This window comes from Taudactylus pleione, unplaced genomic scaffold (assembly GCF_031769625.1).
Source record: "Taudactylus pleione unplaced genomic scaffold, aTauple2 ptg000967l, whole genome shotgun sequence".
In the NCBI taxonomy this organism is placed as follows: Eukaryota; Metazoa; Chordata; class Amphibia; order Anura; family Myobatrachidae; genus Taudactylus; species Taudactylus pleione.
This window is the reverse complement of record NW_028285368.1, coordinates 12,245,001-12,257,500: the sequence shown is the minus strand read 5'-3', so window position 1 is coordinate 12,257,500 and position 12,500 is coordinate 12,245,001. Positions and strand designations below refer to the sequence as shown.

General features: G+C 37.7%; 10 non-coding genes and 43 pseudogenes across 10 annotated transcripts; all 53 read left to right on the top strand.

Annotated features, from left to right (window-relative positions):
• The first annotated feature begins 84 nt into the window (after nucleotides 1-84).
• Nucleotides 85-203, top strand: LOC148469219 (5S ribosomal RNA; annotated as a pseudogene).
• A 116-nt stretch (nucleotides 204-319) lies between these two features.
• On the top strand, nucleotides 320-438 carry LOC148469218 (5S ribosomal RNA; annotated as a pseudogene).
• A 115-nt stretch (nucleotides 439-553) lies between these two features.
• LOC148469217 (5S ribosomal RNA) lies at nucleotides 554-672 on the top strand (annotated as a pseudogene).
• Nucleotides 673-788: 116 nt separating this feature from the next.
• On the top strand, nucleotides 789-907 carry LOC148469216 (5S ribosomal RNA; annotated as a pseudogene).
• A 116-nt stretch (nucleotides 908-1,023) lies between these two features.
• LOC148469215 (5S ribosomal RNA) lies at nucleotides 1,024-1,142 on the top strand (annotated as a pseudogene).
• A 115-nt stretch (nucleotides 1,143-1,257) lies between these two features.
• LOC148469214 (5S ribosomal RNA) lies at nucleotides 1,258-1,376 on the top strand. The gene has a single exon (XR_015874388.1). It is a non-coding gene; the product is annotated as a 5S ribosomal RNA (ribosomal RNA).
• A 116-nt stretch (nucleotides 1,377-1,492) lies between these two features.
• On the top strand, nucleotides 1,493-1,611 carry LOC148469213 (5S ribosomal RNA; annotated as a pseudogene).
• A 116-nt stretch (nucleotides 1,612-1,727) lies between these two features.
• On the top strand, nucleotides 1,728-1,846 carry LOC148469212 (5S ribosomal RNA; annotated as a pseudogene).
• A 115-nt stretch (nucleotides 1,847-1,961) lies between these two features.
• Nucleotides 1,962-2,080, top strand: LOC148469211 (5S ribosomal RNA). The gene has a single exon (XR_015874148.1). It is a non-coding gene; the product is annotated as a 5S ribosomal RNA (ribosomal RNA).
• Nucleotides 2,081-2,196: 116 nt separating this feature from the next.
• Nucleotides 2,197-2,315, top strand: LOC148469210 (5S ribosomal RNA; annotated as a pseudogene).
• A 116-nt stretch (nucleotides 2,316-2,431) lies between these two features.
• LOC148469209 (5S ribosomal RNA) lies at nucleotides 2,432-2,550 on the top strand (annotated as a pseudogene).
• Nucleotides 2,551-2,665: 115 nt separating this feature from the next.
• On the top strand, nucleotides 2,666-2,784 carry LOC148469208 (5S ribosomal RNA; annotated as a pseudogene).
• Nucleotides 2,785-2,900: 116 nt separating this feature from the next.
• LOC148469207 (5S ribosomal RNA) lies at nucleotides 2,901-3,019 on the top strand (annotated as a pseudogene).
• Nucleotides 3,020-3,135: 116 nt separating this feature from the next.
• Nucleotides 3,136-3,254, top strand: LOC148469206 (5S ribosomal RNA; annotated as a pseudogene).
• Nucleotides 3,255-3,370: 116 nt separating this feature from the next.
• Nucleotides 3,371-3,489, top strand: LOC148469205 (5S ribosomal RNA; annotated as a pseudogene).
• A 116-nt stretch (nucleotides 3,490-3,605) lies between these two features.
• LOC148469204 (5S ribosomal RNA) lies at nucleotides 3,606-3,724 on the top strand (annotated as a pseudogene).
• Nucleotides 3,725-3,840: 116 nt separating this feature from the next.
• Nucleotides 3,841-3,959, top strand: LOC148469203 (5S ribosomal RNA; annotated as a pseudogene).
• A 115-nt stretch (nucleotides 3,960-4,074) lies between these two features.
• LOC148469202 (5S ribosomal RNA) lies at nucleotides 4,075-4,193 on the top strand (annotated as a pseudogene).
• Nucleotides 4,194-4,308: 115 nt separating this feature from the next.
• On the top strand, nucleotides 4,309-4,427 carry LOC148469201 (5S ribosomal RNA; annotated as a pseudogene).
• Nucleotides 4,428-4,543: 116 nt separating this feature from the next.
• Nucleotides 4,544-4,662, top strand: LOC148469200 (5S ribosomal RNA; annotated as a pseudogene).
• Nucleotides 4,663-4,778: 116 nt separating this feature from the next.
• Nucleotides 4,779-4,897, top strand: LOC148469199 (5S ribosomal RNA; annotated as a pseudogene).
• A 116-nt stretch (nucleotides 4,898-5,013) lies between these two features.
• Nucleotides 5,014-5,132, top strand: LOC148469198 (5S ribosomal RNA). The gene has a single exon (XR_015874147.1). It is a non-coding gene; the product is annotated as a 5S ribosomal RNA (ribosomal RNA).
• A 116-nt stretch (nucleotides 5,133-5,248) lies between these two features.
• On the top strand, nucleotides 5,249-5,367 carry LOC148469197 (5S ribosomal RNA; annotated as a pseudogene).
• A 116-nt stretch (nucleotides 5,368-5,483) lies between these two features.
• LOC148469196 (5S ribosomal RNA) lies at nucleotides 5,484-5,602 on the top strand (annotated as a pseudogene).
• A 116-nt stretch (nucleotides 5,603-5,718) lies between these two features.
• Nucleotides 5,719-5,837, top strand: LOC148469195 (5S ribosomal RNA; annotated as a pseudogene).
• Nucleotides 5,838-5,953: 116 nt separating this feature from the next.
• LOC148469194 (5S ribosomal RNA) lies at nucleotides 5,954-6,072 on the top strand (annotated as a pseudogene).
• Nucleotides 6,073-6,188: 116 nt separating this feature from the next.
• On the top strand, nucleotides 6,189-6,307 carry LOC148469193 (5S ribosomal RNA; annotated as a pseudogene).
• A 115-nt stretch (nucleotides 6,308-6,422) lies between these two features.
• Nucleotides 6,423-6,541, top strand: LOC148469192 (5S ribosomal RNA; annotated as a pseudogene).
• A 115-nt stretch (nucleotides 6,542-6,656) lies between these two features.
• On the top strand, nucleotides 6,657-6,775 carry LOC148469191 (5S ribosomal RNA; annotated as a pseudogene).
• Nucleotides 6,776-6,891: 116 nt separating this feature from the next.
• Nucleotides 6,892-7,010, top strand: LOC148469190 (5S ribosomal RNA; annotated as a pseudogene).
• Nucleotides 7,011-7,126: 116 nt separating this feature from the next.
• Nucleotides 7,127-7,245, top strand: LOC148469189 (5S ribosomal RNA; annotated as a pseudogene).
• A 116-nt stretch (nucleotides 7,246-7,361) lies between these two features.
• On the top strand, nucleotides 7,362-7,480 carry LOC148469188 (5S ribosomal RNA; annotated as a pseudogene).
• Nucleotides 7,481-7,596: 116 nt separating this feature from the next.
• Nucleotides 7,597-7,715, top strand: LOC148469187 (5S ribosomal RNA; annotated as a pseudogene).
• A 115-nt stretch (nucleotides 7,716-7,830) lies between these two features.
• LOC148469186 (5S ribosomal RNA) lies at nucleotides 7,831-7,949 on the top strand (annotated as a pseudogene).
• A 116-nt stretch (nucleotides 7,950-8,065) lies between these two features.
• LOC148469185 (5S ribosomal RNA) lies at nucleotides 8,066-8,184 on the top strand (annotated as a pseudogene).
• Nucleotides 8,185-8,299: 115 nt separating this feature from the next.
• LOC148469184 (5S ribosomal RNA) lies at nucleotides 8,300-8,418 on the top strand (annotated as a pseudogene).
• Nucleotides 8,419-8,534: 116 nt separating this feature from the next.
• On the top strand, nucleotides 8,535-8,653 carry LOC148469183 (5S ribosomal RNA; annotated as a pseudogene).
• A 116-nt stretch (nucleotides 8,654-8,769) lies between these two features.
• Nucleotides 8,770-8,888, top strand: LOC148469182 (5S ribosomal RNA; annotated as a pseudogene).
• Nucleotides 8,889-9,003: 115 nt separating this feature from the next.
• Nucleotides 9,004-9,122, top strand: LOC148469181 (5S ribosomal RNA). Its single transcript, XR_015874387.1, has one exon. It is a non-coding gene; the product is annotated as a 5S ribosomal RNA (ribosomal RNA).
• A 116-nt stretch (nucleotides 9,123-9,238) lies between these two features.
• Nucleotides 9,239-9,357, top strand: LOC148469180 (5S ribosomal RNA). Its single transcript, XR_015874114.1, has one exon. It is a non-coding gene; the product is annotated as a 5S ribosomal RNA (ribosomal RNA).
• A 116-nt stretch (nucleotides 9,358-9,473) lies between these two features.
• LOC148469179 (5S ribosomal RNA) lies at nucleotides 9,474-9,592 on the top strand (annotated as a pseudogene).
• Nucleotides 9,593-9,707: 115 nt separating this feature from the next.
• On the top strand, nucleotides 9,708-9,826 carry LOC148469178 (5S ribosomal RNA). The gene has a single exon (XR_015874146.1). It is a non-coding gene; the product is annotated as a 5S ribosomal RNA (ribosomal RNA).
• A 116-nt stretch (nucleotides 9,827-9,942) lies between these two features.
• LOC148469177 (5S ribosomal RNA) lies at nucleotides 9,943-10,061 on the top strand. Its single transcript, XR_015873903.1, has one exon. It is a non-coding gene; the product is annotated as a 5S ribosomal RNA (ribosomal RNA).
• Nucleotides 10,062-10,176: 115 nt separating this feature from the next.
• LOC148469176 (5S ribosomal RNA) lies at nucleotides 10,177-10,295 on the top strand (annotated as a pseudogene).
• Nucleotides 10,296-10,411: 116 nt separating this feature from the next.
• Nucleotides 10,412-10,530, top strand: LOC148469175 (5S ribosomal RNA; annotated as a pseudogene).
• A 116-nt stretch (nucleotides 10,531-10,646) lies between these two features.
• LOC148469174 (5S ribosomal RNA) lies at nucleotides 10,647-10,765 on the top strand (annotated as a pseudogene).
• Nucleotides 10,766-10,881: 116 nt separating this feature from the next.
• LOC148469173 (5S ribosomal RNA) lies at nucleotides 10,882-11,000 on the top strand (annotated as a pseudogene).
• A 116-nt stretch (nucleotides 11,001-11,116) lies between these two features.
• On the top strand, nucleotides 11,117-11,235 carry LOC148469172 (5S ribosomal RNA; annotated as a pseudogene).
• A 115-nt stretch (nucleotides 11,236-11,350) lies between these two features.
• On the top strand, nucleotides 11,351-11,469 carry LOC148469171 (5S ribosomal RNA). Its single transcript, XR_015874145.1, has one exon. It is a non-coding gene; the product is annotated as a 5S ribosomal RNA (ribosomal RNA).
• Nucleotides 11,470-11,585: 116 nt separating this feature from the next.
• On the top strand, nucleotides 11,586-11,704 carry LOC148469170 (5S ribosomal RNA). The gene has a single exon (XR_015873902.1). It is a non-coding gene; the product is annotated as a 5S ribosomal RNA (ribosomal RNA).
• A 116-nt stretch (nucleotides 11,705-11,820) lies between these two features.
• LOC148469169 (5S ribosomal RNA) lies at nucleotides 11,821-11,939 on the top strand. Its single transcript, XR_015874386.1, has one exon. It is a non-coding gene; the product is annotated as a 5S ribosomal RNA (ribosomal RNA).
• Nucleotides 11,940-12,055: 116 nt separating this feature from the next.
• LOC148469168 (5S ribosomal RNA) lies at nucleotides 12,056-12,174 on the top strand (annotated as a pseudogene).
• A 116-nt stretch (nucleotides 12,175-12,290) lies between these two features.
• LOC148469167 (5S ribosomal RNA) lies at nucleotides 12,291-12,409 on the top strand (annotated as a pseudogene).
• Nucleotides 12,410-12,500: the final 91 nt, after the last annotated feature.

Below are 12,500 nucleotides of genomic sequence, written 5' to 3'. Positions count from 1 at the left end.
CATTTTACATTTAATTTTTTCAACTTATCAATGAATTTACTTGAGTTAAGAAGTAAAAGAGGTCTAAAGTTAATGTTTTTGAGCACCTACTGCCAAACCACACTGGACATGCCCAATCTTGTTTGATCTTGGAAGCTATGCAGTGTTGGTCCTGTTTAGTACTTGCATGGGAGACCACCTGGGAATACCAGGTGCTGTAGGTAATTTTTTACTGCAATAACATTCTTTTCTATTACATTTTACATTTAATTTTTTCAACTTATCAATGAATTTACTTGAGTTAAGAAGTAATAGAGGTCTTAAGTTAATGGGTTTGGGCACCTACAGCCAAACCACACTGGACATGCCCAATCTCGTCTGATCTTGGAAGCTATGCAGTGTTGGGCCTGGTTAGAACTTGGATGGGAGACCACCTGGGAATACCAGGAGCTGTAGGTAATTTTATACTGCCAAAACTTTCTTTTCTATTACATTTTACATTTCATTTTTCAACTTATCATTGAATTTACTTGAGTTAAGAAGTAATAGAGGTCAAAAGATAATGCTTTTGAGCACCTACAGCCAAACCACACTGGAAATGCCCAATCTCGTTTGATTTTGGAAGCTATGCAGTGTTGGGCCAAGTTAGTTCTTAGATGGGAGACCACCTAGGAATCCCAGGTTCTGTAGGTAATTTTATACTGCCATAACAGTCTATTCTATTACATTTTACATTTAATTTTTTCAACTTATCAATGAATTTACTTGAGTTAAGAAGTAATAGAGGTCAAAAGTTAATGCTTTTGAGCACCTACAGCCAAACCACACTGGACATTCCCAATCTCGTTTGATCTTGGAAGTTATGCAGTGTTGGGCCTGGTTAGTACTTGGACAGGAGACCACCTGGGAATACAAGGTGCTGTAGGTATTTTTATACTGCCATAACATTCTTTTCTTTTACATTTTACATTTAATTTTTTCAACTTATCAATGAATTTACTTGAGTTAAGAAGTAATTGAGGTCTAAAGTTAAAGGTTTTGGGCACCTACAGCCAAACCACACTGGACATGCCCAATATCATCTGATCTTGGAAACTATGCAGTGTTGGGCCTGGTTAGTACTTGGATGGGAGACCACCTGGGAATGTCAGGTGCTGTAGGTAATTTAATACTGCCATAACATTCTTTTCTATTACATTTTACATTTCATTTTTCAACTAATCATTGAATTTACTTGAGTTAAGAAGTAAAAGAGGTCTAAAGTTAATGTTTTTGAGCACCTACAGCCAAACCACACTGGACATGCCCAATCTCGTCTGAACTTGGAAGCTATGCAGTGTTGGGCCTGGTTAGTACTTGGATGGGGGACCACCTGGGAATACCAGGTGCTGTAGGTAATTTTATACTGCCATAACATTCTTTTCTATTACATTTTACATTTAATTTTTTCAACTTATCAATGAATTTACTTGAGTTAAGAAGTAATAGAGGTCTAAAGTTAATGTGTTTGAGCACCTACAGCCAAACCACACTGGACATGCCAAATCTTGTCTGAACTTGGAAGCTATGCAGTGTTGGGCCTGGTTAGTACTTGGATGGGAGACCACCTGGGAATACCAGGAGCTGTAGGTAATTTTATACTGCCATAACATTCTTTTCTATTACATTTTACATTTAATTATTTCAACTTATCAATGAATTTACTTGAGTTAAGAAGTAATAGAGGTCTAAAATTATTGTTTTGGGGCACCTACAGCCAAAGCACACTGGACATGCCCAATATCGTCTGATCTTGGAAGCTATGCAGTGTTGGGCCTGGTTAGTACTTGGATGGGAGACCACCTAGGAATCCCAGGTGCTGTAGGTAATTTTATACTGCCATAACATTCTTTTCTATTACATTTTACATTTCATTTTTCAACTAATCATTGAATTTACTTGAGTTAAGAAGTAAAAGAGGTCTAAAGTTAATGTTTTTGAGCACCTACAGCCAAACCACACTGGAAATGCCCAATCTCGACTGAACTTGGAAGCTATGCAGTGTTGGGCCTGGTTAGTACTTGGATGGGAGACCACCTGGGAATACCAGGTGCTGTAGGTAATTTTATACTGCCATAACATTCTTTTCTATTACATTTTACATTTAATTTTTTCAACTTATCAATGAATTTACTTGAGTTAAGAAGTAATAGAGGTCTAAAGTTAATGTGTTTGAGCACCTACAGCCAAACCACACTGGACATGCCAAATCTTGTCTGAACTTGGAAGCTATGCAGTGTTGGGCCTGGTTAGTACTTGGATGGGAGACCACCTGGGAATACCAGGAGCTGTAGGTAATTTTATACTGCCATAACATTCTTTTCTATTACATTTTACATTTAATTATTTCAACTTATCAATGAATTTACTTGAGTTAAGAAGTAATAGAGGTCTAAAATTATTGTTTTGGGGCACCTACAGCCAAAGCACACTGGACATGCCCAATATCGTCTGATCTTGGAAGCTATGCAGTGTTGGGCCTGGTTAGTACTTGGATGGGAGACCACCTAGGAATCCCAGGTGCTGTAGGTAATTTTATACTGCCATAACATTCTTTTCTATTACATTTTACATTTCATTTTTCAACTAATCATTGAATTTACTTGAGTTAAGAAGTAAAAGAGGTCTAAAGTTAATGTTTTTGAGCACCTACAGCCAAACCACACTGGAAATGCCCAATCTCGACTGAACTTGGAAGCTATGCAGTGTTGGGCTTGGTTAGTACTTGGATGGGAGACCACCTGGGAATACCAGGTGCTGTAGGTAATTTTATACTGCCATAACATTCTTTTCTATTACATTTTACATTTAATTTTTTCAACTTATCAATGAATTTACTTGAGTTAAGAAGTAATAGAGGTCTAAAGTTAATGTTTTTGAGCACCTACAGCCAAACCACACAGGACATGCCCAATCTCGTCTGAACTTGGAAGCTATGCAGTGTTGGGCCTGGTTAGTACTTGGATGGGAGACCACCTGGGAATACCAGGTGCTGTAGGTAATTTTATATAGCCATTACATTCTTTTCTATTACATTTTACATTACATTTTTTCAACTTATCAATGAATTTTCTTGAGTTAAGAAGTAAAAGAGGTCTAAAGTTAATGTTTTTGAGCACCTACAGTCAAACCACACTGGACATGCCCAATCTCGTCTGATCTTGGAAGCTATGCAGTGTTGGGCCTGGTTAGTACTTGGATGGGAAACCACCTGGGAATACCAGGTGCTGTAGGTAATTTTATACTGCCATAACATTCTTTTCTATTACATTTTACATTTAATTTTTTCAACTTATCAATGAATTTACTTGAGTTAAGAAGTAATAGAGGTCTAAATTTAATGCTTTTGAGCACCTACAGCCAAACCACACTGGACATGCCCAATCTCGTCTGATCTTGTAAGCTTTGCTGTGTTGGGCCTGGTTTGTACTTGGATGGGAGACCACCTGAGAATACCAGTTGCTGTAGGAAATTTTATACAGCCAAAACATTCTTTTCTATTACATTTTACATTTAATTTTTTCAACTTATCAATGAATTTACTTGAGTTAAGAAGTAAAAGAGGTCTAAAGTTAATGTTTTTGAGCACCTACTGCCAAACCACACTGGACATGCCCAATCTTGTTTGATCTTGGAAGCTATGCAGTGTTGGGCCTGGTTAGAACTTGCATGGGAGACCACCTGCGAATACCAGGTGCTGTAGGTAATTTTATACTGCCATAACATTCTTTTCTATTACATTTTACATTTAATTTTTTCAACTTATCAATGAATTTACTTGAGTTAAGAAGTAATAGAGGTCTTAAGTTAATGGCTTTGGGCACCTACAGCCAAACCACACTGGACATGCCCAATCTCGTCTGATCTTGGAAGCTATGCAGTGTTGGGCCTGGTTAGTACTTGGATGGGAGACCACCTGGGAATACCAGGAGCTGTAGGTAATTTTATACTGCCATAACATTCTTTTCTATTACATTTTACATTTCATTTTTCAACTAATCATTGAATTTACTTGAGTTAAGAAGTAAAAGAGGCCTAAAATTATTGGTTTCGGGCACCTACAGCCAAAGCACACTGGACATGCCCAATATCGTCTGATCTTGGAAGCTATGCAGTGTTGGGCCTGGTTAGTACTTGGATGGGAGACCACCTAGGAATCCCAGGTGCTGTAGGTAATTTTATACTGCCATAACATTCTTTTCTATTACATTTTACATTTCATTTTTCAACTAATCATTGAATTTACTTGAGTTAAGAAGTAAAAGAGGTCTAAAGTTAATGTTTTTGAGCATCTACAGCCAAACCACACAGGACATGCCCAATCTCGTCTGAACTTGGAAGCTATGCAGTGTTGGGCCTGGTTAGTACTTGGATGGGAGACCACCTGGGAATACCAGGTGCTGTAGGTAATTTTATATAGCCATTACATTCTTTTCTATTACATTTTACATTACATTTTTTCAACTTATCAATGAATTTTCTTGAGTTAAGAAGTAAAAGAGGTCTAAAGTTAATGTTTTTGAGCACCTACAGTCAAACCACACTGGACATGCCCAATCTTGTCTGATCTTGGAAGCTATGCAGTGTTGGGCCTGGTTAGTACTTGGATGGGAAACCACCTGGGAATACCAGGTGCTGTAGGTAATTTTATACTGCCATAACATTCTTTTCTATTACATTTTACATTTAATTTTTTCAACTTATCAATGAATTTACTTGAGTTAAGAAGTAATAGAGGTCTAAATTTAATGCTTTTGAGCACCTACAGCCAAACCACACTGGACATGCCCAATCTCGTCTGATCTTGTAAGCTTTGCTGTGTTGGGCCTGGTTTGTACTTGGATGGGAGACCACCTGAGAATACCAGTTGCTGTAGGAAATTTTATACAGCCAAAACATTCTTTTCTATTACATTTTACATTTAATTTTTTCAACTTATCAATGAATTTACTTGAGTTAAGAAGTAAAAGAGGTCTAAAGTTAATGTTTTTGAGCACCTACAGCCAAACCACACTGGAAATGCCCAATCTCGACTGAACTTGGAAGCTATGCAGTGTTGGGCCTGGTTAGTACTTGGATGGGAGACCACCTGGGAATACCAGGTGCTGTAGGTAATTTTATACTGCCATAACATTCTTTTCTATTACATTTTACATTTAATTTTTTCAACTTATCAATGAATTTACTTGAGTTAAGAAGTAATAGAGGTCTAAAGTTAATGTTTTTGAGCACCTACAGCCAAACCACACAGGACATGCCCAATCTCGTCTGAACTTGGAAGCTATGCAGTGTTGGGCCTGGTTAGTACTTGGATGGGAGACCACCTGGGAATACCAGGTGCTGTAGGTAATTTTATATAGCCATTACATTCTTTTCTATTACATTTTACATTACATTTTTTCAACTTATCAATGAATTTTCTTGAGTTAAGAAGTAAAAGAGGTCTAAAGTTAATGTTTTTGAGCACCTACAGTCAAACCACACTGGACATGCCCAATCTCGTCTGATCTTGGAAGCTATGCAGTGTTGGGCCTGGTTAGTACTTGGATGGGAAACCACCTGGGAATACCAGGTGCTGTAGGTAATTTTATACTGCCATAACATTCTTTTCTATTACATTTTACATTTAATTTTTTCAACTTATCAATGAATTTACTTGAGTTAAGAAGTAATAGAGGTCTAAATTTAATGCTTTTGAGCACCTACAGCCAAACCACACTGGACATGCCCAATCTCGTCTGATCTTGTAAGCTTTGCTGTGTTGGGCCTGGTTTGTACTTGGATGGGAGACCACCTGAGAATACCAGTTGCTGTAGGAAATTTTATACAGCCAAAACATTCTTTTCTATTACATTTTACATTTAATTTTTTCAAGTTATCAATGAATTTACTTGAGTTAAGAAGTAAAAGAGGTCTAAAGTTAATGTTTTTGAGCACCTACTGCCAAACCACACTGGACATGCCCAATCTTGTTTGATCTTGGAAGCTATGCAGTGTTGGGCCTGGTTAGAACTTGCATGGGAGACCACCTGCGAATACCAGGTGCTGTAGGTAATTTTATACTGCCATAACATTCTTTTCTATTACATTTTACATTTAATTTTTTCAACTTATCAATGAATTTACTTGAGTTAAGAAGTAATAGAGGTCTTAAGTTAATGGCTTTGGGCACCTACAGCCAAACCACACTGGACATGCCCAATCTCGTCTGATCTTGGAAGCTATGCAGTGTTGGGCCTGGTTAGTACTTGGATGGGAGACCACCTGGGAATACCAGGAGCTGTAGGTAATTTTATACTGCCATAACATTCTTTTCTATTACATTTTACATTTCATTTTTCAACTAATCATTGAATTTACTTGAGTTAAGAAGTAAAAGAGGCCTAAAATTATTGGTTTCGGGCACCTACAGCCAAAGCACACTGGACATGCCCAATATCGTCTGATCTTGGAAGCTATGCAGTGTTGGGCCTGGTTAGTACTTGGATGGGAGACCACCTAGGAATCCCAGGTGCTGTAGGTAATTTTATACTGCCATAACATTCTTTTCTATTACATTTTACATTTCATTTTTCAACTAATCATTGAATTTACTTGAGTTAAGAAGTAAAAGAGGTCTAAAGTTAATGTTTTTGAGCATCTACAGCCAAACCACACAGGACATGCCCAATCTCGTCTGAACTTGGAAGCTATGCAGTGTTGGGCCTGGTTAGTACTTGGATGGGAGACCACCTGGGAATACCAGGTGCTGTAGGTAATTTTATATAGCCATTACATTCTTTTCTATTACATTTTACATTACATTTTTTCAACTTATCAATGAATTTTCTTGAGTTAAGAAGTAAAAGAGGTCTAAAGTTAATGTTTTTGAGCACCTACAGTCAAACCACACTGGACATGCCCAATCTTGTCTGATCTTGGAAGCTATGCAGTGTTGGGCCTGGTTAGTACTTGGATGGGAAACCACCTGGGAATACCAGGTGCTGTAGGTAATTTTATACTGCCATAACATTCTTTTCTATTACATTTTACATTTAATTTTTTCAACTTATCAATGAATTTACTTGAGTTAAGAAGTAATAGAGGTCTAAATTTAATGCTTTTGAGCACCTACAGCCAAACCACACTGGACATGCCCAATCTCGTCTGATCTTGTAAGCTTTGCTGTGTTGGGCCTGGTTTGTACTTGGATGGGAGACCACCTGAGAATACCAGTTGCTGTAGGAAATTTTATACAGCCAAAACATTCTTTTCTATTACATTTTACATTTAATTTTTTCAACTTATCAATGAATTTACTTGAGTTAAGAAGTAAAAGAGGTCTAAAGTTAATGTTTTTGAGCACCTACTGCCAAACCACACTGGACATGCCCAATCTTGTTTGATCTTGGAAGCTATGCAGTGTTGGGCCTGGTTAGAACTTGCATGGGAGACCACCTGCGAATACCAGGTGCTGTAGGTAATTTTATACTGCCATAACATTCTTTTCTATTACATTTTACATTTAATTTTTTCAACTTATCAATGAATTTACTTGAGTTAAGAAGTAATAGAGGTATTAAGTTAATGGCTTTGGGCACCTACAGCCAAACCACACTGGACATGCCCAATCTCGTCTGATCTTGGAAGCTATGCAGTGTTGGGCCTGGTTAGTACTTGGATGGGAGACCACCTGGGAATACCAGGAGCAGTAGGTAATTTTATACTGCCATAACATTCTTTTCTATTACATTTTACATTTCATTTTTCAACTAATCATTGAATTTACTTGAGTTAAGAAGTAAAAGAGGCCTAAAGTTAATGTTTTTGTGCACCTACAGCCAAACCACGCTGGACATGCCCAATCTCGGCTGAACTTGGAAGCTATGCAGTGTTGGGCCTGGTTAGTACTTGGATGGGAGACCATCTGGGAATACCAGGTGCTGTAGGTAATTTTATACTGCCATAACATTCTTTTCTATTACATTTTACATTTAATTTTTTCAACTTATCAATGAATTTACTTGAGTTAAGAAGTAATAGAGGTCTAAAGTTAATGGTTTTGGGCAACTACAGCCAAACCACACTGGACATGCCCAATCTCGTCTGATCTTGGAAGCTATGCAGTGTTGGGCCTGGTTAGTACTTGGATGGGAGACCACCTGGGAATACCTGGAGCTGTAGGTAATTTTATACTGCCAAAACATTCTTTTCTATTACATTTTACATTTCATTTTTTAACTTATCATTGAATTTACTTGAGTTAAGAAGTAAAAGAGGTCTAAAATTAATGTTTTTGAGCACCTACAGCCAAACCACACTGGACATGCCCAATCTCGTCTGATCTTGGAAGCTATGCAGTGTTGGGCCTGGTTAGTACTTGGATGGGGGACCACCTAGGAATACCAGGTTCTGTAGGTAATTTTATACTGCCATAACAGTCTATTCTATTACATTTTACATTTAATTTTTTCAACTTATCAATGAATTTACTTGAGTTAAGAAGTAATAGAGGTCAAAAGTTAATGCTTTTGAGCACCTACAGCCAAACCACACTGGACATTCCCAATCTCGTTTGATCTTGGAAGCTATGCAGTGTTGGGCCTGGTTAGTACTTGGACGGGAGACCACCTGGGAATACCAGGTGCTGTAGGTAATTTTATACTGCCATAACATTCTTTTCTATTACATTATACATTTAATTTTTTCAACTTATCAATGAATTTACTTGAGTTAAGAAGTAATTGAGGTCTAAAGTTAAAGGTTTTGGGCACCTACAGCCAAACCACACTGGACATGCCCAATATCATCTGATCTTGGAAACTATGCAGTGTTGGGCCTGGTTAGTACTTGGATGGGAGACCACCTGGGAATGTCAGGTGCTGTAGGTAATTTAATACTGCCATAACATTCTTTTCTATTACATTTTACATTTCATTTTTCAACTAATCATTGAATTTACTTGAGTTAAGAAGTAAAAGAGGTCTAAAGTTAATATTTTTGAGTACCTACAGCCAAACCACACTGGACATGCCCAATCTCGTCTGAACTTGGAAGCTATGCAGTGTTGGGCCTGGTTAGTACTTGGATGGGGGACCACCTGGGAATACCAGGTGCTGTAGGTAATTTTATACTGCCATAACATTGTTTTCTATTACATTTTACATTTAATTTTTTCAACTAATCAATGAATTTACTTCAGTTAAGAAGTAATAGAGGTCGAAAGTTAATGTGTTTGAGCACCTACAGCCAAACCACACTGGACATGCCCAATCTCGTCTGAACTTGGAAGCTATGCAGTGTTGGGCCTGGTTAGTACTTGGATGGGAGACCACCTGGGAATACCAGGAGCTGTAGGTAATTTTATACTGCCATAACATTCTTTTCTATTACATTTTACATTTAATTTTTTCAACTTATCAATGAATTTACTTGAGTTAACAAGTAATAGAGGTCTAAAATTATTGGTTTGGGGCACCTACAGCCAAAATACACTGGACATGCCCAATATCGTCTGATCTTGGAAGCTATGCAGTGTTGGGCCTGGTTAGTACTTGGATGGGAGACCACCTAGGAATCCCAGGTGCTGTAGGTTATTTTATACTGCCATAACATTCTTTTCTATTACATTTTACATTTCATTTTTCAACTAATCATTGAATTTACTTGAGTTAAGAAGTAAAAGAGGTCTAAAGTTAATGTTTTTGAGCACCTACAGCCAAACCACACTGGAAATGCCCAATCTCGACTGAACTTGGAAGCTATGCAGTGTTGGGCCTGGTTAGTACTTGGATGGGAGACCACCTGGGAATACCAGGTGCTGTAGGTAATTTTATACTGCCATAACATTCTTTTCTATTACATTTTACATTTAATTTTTTAAACTTATCAATGAATTTACTTGAGTTAAGAAGTAATAGAGGTCTAAAGTTAATGTTTTTGAGCACCTACAGCCAAACCACACAGGACATGCCCAATCTCATCTGAACTTGGAAGCTATGCAGTGTTGGGCCTGGTTAGTACTTGGATGGGAGACCACCTGGGAATACCAGGTGCTGTAGGTAATTTTATACTGCCATAACATTCTTTTCCATTACATTTTACATTTCATTTTTCAACTTATCATTGAATTTACTTGAGTTAAGAAGTAAAAGAGGTCTAAAGATAATGTTTTTGAGCACCTACATCCAAACCACACTGGACATGCCCAATCTCGTCTGATCTTGGAAGCTATGCAGTGGTGGGCCAGGTTAGTACTTGGATTGGAGACCACCTAGGAATCCCAGGTGGTGTAGGTAATTTTATACTGCCATAACAGTCTTTTCTACTACATTTTACATTTAATTTTTTCAACTTATCAATGAATTTACTTGAGTTAAGAAGTAATAGAGGTCTAAAGTTAAAGCTTTTGAGCTCCTACAGCCAAACCACACTGGACATGCCCAATCTCGTCTGATCTTGGAAGCTATGCAGTGTTGGGCCTGGTTAGTACTTCGAGGGGAGACCACCTGGGAATACCAGGTGCTGTAGGTAATTTTATATAGCCATTACATTCTTTTCTATTACATTTTACATTACATTTTTTCAACATATCAATGAGTTTTCTTGAGTTAAGAAGTAAAAGAAGTCTAAAGTTAATGTTTTTGAGCACCTACAGTCAAACCACACTGGACATGCCCAATCTCGTCTGATCTTGGAAGCTATGCAGTGTTGGGCCTGGTTAGTACTTGGATGGGAAACCACCTGGGAATACCAGGTGCTGTAGGTAATTTTATACTGCCATAACATTCTTTTCTATTACATTTTACATTTAATTTTTTCAACTTATCAATGAATTTACTTGAGTTAAGAAGTAATAGAGGTCTAAATTTAATGCTTTTGAGCACCTACAGCCAAACCACACTGGACATGCCCAATCTCGTCTGATCTTGTAAGCTTTGCAGTGTTGGGCCTGGTTAGTACTTGCATGGGAGACCACCTGAGAATACCAGTTGCTGTAGGTAATTTTATACTGCTATAACATTCTTTTCTATTACATTTTACATTTAATTTTTTCAACTTATCAATGAATTTACTTGAGTTAAGAAGTAATAGAGGTCTTAAGTTAATGGCTTTGGGCACCTACAGCCAAACCACACTGGACATGCCCAATCTCGTCTGATCTTGGAAGCTATGCAGTGTTGGGCCTGGTTAGTACTTGTATGGGAGACCACCTAGGAATCCCAGGTGCTGTAGGTTATTTTATACTGCCATAACATTCTTTTCTATTACATTTTACATTTCATTTTTCAACTAATCATTGAATTTACTTGAGTTAAGAAGTAAAAGAGGTCTAAAGTTAATGTTTTTGAGCACCTACAGCCAAACCACACTGGAAATGCCCAATCTCGACTGAACTTGGAAGCTATGCAGTGTTGGGCCTGGTTAGTACTTGGATGGGAGACCACCTGGGAATACCAGGTGCTGTAGGTAATTTTATACTGCCATAACATTCTTTTCTATTACATTTTACATTTAATTTTTTAAACTTATCAATGAATTTACTTGAGTTAAGAAGTAATAGAGGTCTAAAGTTAATGTTTTTGAGCACCTACAGCCAAACCACACAGGACATGCCCAATCTCATCTGAACTTGGAAGCTATGCAGTGTTGGGCCTGGTTAGTACTTGGATGGGAGACCACCTGGGAATACCAGGTGCTGTAGGTAATTTTATACTGCCATAACATTCTTTTCTATTACATTTTACATTTAATTTTTTCAACTTATCAATGAATTTACTTGAGTTAAGAAGTAATAGAGGTCTAAAATTAATGTTTTTGAGCACCTACAGCCAAACCACACTGGACATGCCCAATCTCGTCTGAACTTGGAAGCTATGCAGTGTTGGGCCTGGTTAGTACTTGGATGGGGGACCACCTGGGAATACCAGGTGCTGTAGGTAATTTTATACTGCCATAACATTCTTTTCTATTACATTTTACATTTAATTTTTTCAACTAATCAATGAATTTACTTCAGTTAAGAAGTAATAGAGGTCGAAAGTTAATGTGTTTGAGCACCTACAGCCAAACCACACTGGACATGCCCAATCTCGTCTGAACTTGGAAGCTATGCAGTGTTGGCCCTGGTTAGTACTTGGATGGGAGACCACCTGGGAATACCAGGAGCTGTAGGTAATTTTATACTGCCATAACATTCTTTTCTATTACATTTTACATTTAATTTTTTCAACTTATCAATGAATTTACTTGAGTTAACAAGTAATAGAGGTCTAAAATTATTGGTTTGGGGCACCTACAGCCAAAGCACACTGGACATGCCCAATATCGTCTGGTCTTGGAAGCTATGCAGTGTTCGGCCTGGTTAGTACTTGGATGGGAGACCACCTAGGAATCCCAGGTGCTGTAGGTTATTTTATACTGCCATAACATTCTTTTCTATTACATTTTACATTTCATTTTTCAAATAATCATTGAATTTACTTGAGTTAAGAAGTAAAAGA